General features: G+C 45.1%; 1 pseudogene; it reads left to right on the top strand.

The window, feature by feature from the left end:
* Window positions 1-508: 508 nt before the first annotated feature.
* On the top strand, window positions 509-1,471 carry LOC136319351 (olfactory receptor 7C2-like; annotated as a pseudogene).
* Window positions 1,472-2,541: the final 1,070 nt, after the last annotated feature.

Genomic DNA, 2,541 nt, shown 5'->3' with positions numbered 1-2,541 from the left:
AGTCCTGAAAGGGCATGTTAGAGCACAGACACTGGCTCCATGACCAGAATATCTGCTTCACTAAGCCTAGTGGGACCCAACATGTGCATTGCTAACAGGTTCCCAAGCGATGCTGGTCAGGGACCACAATTTGAGAACCACAAAACCTGGAGACAAACCATTTTCCCAGAAAACAATGGTAACCACAGTTTGTCAGCAAAGGTGGCCAACTGTTGCCCAAAATGAATGACTTTATGATTTCCTTCATTACAAGGATTTTTAACTTGAAGTGAAATTTGTGCTGCTTTTAACATTTTTTTAAAGATTTTATTTATTCATTTTAGAGAGGAAAGAGAGAGAAGTGAGGAGAAGGAAGCATCAACTCCCATATGTGCCTTGACCAGGCAAGCCCAGGGTTTTGAACCAGTGACCTCAGCATTCCAGGTTGATGCTTTATCCACTGCACCACCACAGGTCAGATTATTGTGTTGCTTTTTTGTTCTCCCTTCTGGGCAAACCCAACAACTCCATGGAAGGAGTAAACCAAACAAGAGTCAGAAACTTTCTCCTCCTGGGATTTACAGAGAAGCTGGACCTGCAGCCTTTCCTCTCTGGGCTGTTTCTGTCCTTGTACCTGGTCACATTCACCAGGAACCTGCTCATCATCCTGGCCGTCAGCTCAGACTCCCACCTCCACACGCCCATGTACTTCTTCCTCTGCAACCTGTCCCTGGTGGACATCTGCTCCACCTCCACCACCGTCCCAAAGATGCTGCTGAACATGCAGATGCAGGAAAGTTATCACCTATGAAGGATGCATCACCCAGATATTTGTTTCATTGTGTTTGGATGCTTGGACAATTTACTCCTGACTCTAATGGCCTATGACTGCTTTGTGGCCATCTGTCCTGCCTTGTGCTATTGTACATGGCCATCATGAACCCTTGGCTCTGTGGACTGCTTGTTCTTGGGTTCTGGTGCATCTGTGTCATGGCTCCCCACTTGAAACTTTGACTGCCTTGAGAATGTCTTTCTGCACAAACATAGAAATCCCACAATTTTTGTGTGTGTGATATTTCTGAAATCCTGAAACTCACCTATTCTAACCCCCTCATCAATAGCATGGTGTTGTATTTTGTGACTATTGTTCTAGGTGTTTCCCTCCCTCTGGGATCCTCTATTCTTATGCTCAGATTTTCTTCTCCATCCTGAGGGTTTCCTCAGCAGGGGGCAAGTACAAAACCTTCTCCACCTGTGGCCCTCACCTGTCAGTGGTGTTCTTGTTCTATGGCACAGGCCTTGGGGGTCTACCTCAGTTCTGCAGCTATGTCATCCTTCTGGGACAAGCCTGGTGGCCTCAGTGATGTACACCATGGCCACCTCCATGCTTCATCTATATAGTCTGAGGAACAGGGACATGAAGAGGGCCTTGGGGGAACTCATCCTCAGGGCAGTAACTGTCAGGGGTAAAGCAGTGACAGAATTCCTGTGAGTAGCTGGACACACAATACTGAGGACCAGAAATCCTGGCCTCCTTTGTCCAGTATCTTTCATTTTCCAAATTTTATATGTTTTAAAGCAAAATTTTCCTTGAGTCTTCCCTGTTCTCTCACCATTTTTCTTCAGGTCATATCCTGAGTCTCTTTTTCATTTTATAACCAGTCATTTTAACTTAACATGAATAGAACCTGGTGTTTTCCCAGTTATCCGCAGTAATGGTTTAGATTAAAAAAAAATGTCTCGTGGATTTATTAGTGTATCTCCTAGATGGAGACTCTGATCTGCCTTGGTCACAGCAGTTCAGGGTTATGGAGGTGGGGACAGAGTCTGGCTTGTACCCAGGGCCGTGCCTGTCGAGCCAGGATCACTCCTGGGACAGCTTCGTTAACCTCCAGTTGTAATGTCTAGGTTCCCTTGGTTGCCAGGTAGCTTGTTAAGAAAGCCTCATTTCATTACATGTATCATGTTCCCCACATGTCTCCTTGTAGCCAACATTTAGATTTTCCAAAGTGAAATGTAAGATTACATTTTTTAAAATTTGTTAACTTTTAAGATTCTTTTCCTTGAAAGATTAAAGGAGGTAATGATAAACCTTTTTCCTCTGACATTGCTTTTGATAAGAGTTTGTGAGCGTTATTAGGGTTAAATTGGAATTGACATCAATTAACCAGGAAAGACAAAATAGAGTTCTCAAGAAAATAATAAGTCTTATGCTTTTTAAATATACCCTCAGGCCTGACCAGGCAGTGACACAGTGGATAGAGCATCGGACTGGGACACAGACAACCCAGGTTCCTAAATCCCGAGGTTGCCAACTTGAGCGTGGGGTTGCTGGCTTGAGTGTGGGATCATATACATGACCCCATGGTTGCTGGCTTGGGCCCAAAGGTCGCTGGCTTGAAGCCCAAGGTCGCTGGCTTAAGCCTAAGGTTCTTGGCTTGAGCAAGGGGTCACTCGCTCTGCTGTAGCCCTCTGGTCAGGGCTTATATGAGAAAGCAATCAATGAACAAGTAAGGTGCTGCAACGAAGAATTGATGCTTCTCATCTCTCCCCCTTCTTGTC

Source organism: Saccopteryx bilineata, chromosome 1 (assembly GCF_036850765.1).
Source record: "Saccopteryx bilineata isolate mSacBil1 chromosome 1, mSacBil1_pri_phased_curated, whole genome shotgun sequence".
Lineage (NCBI taxonomy): Eukaryota > Metazoa > Chordata > Mammalia > Chiroptera > Emballonuridae > Saccopteryx > Saccopteryx bilineata.
This window is presented reverse-complemented; position numbering and strand designations above follow the sequence as displayed.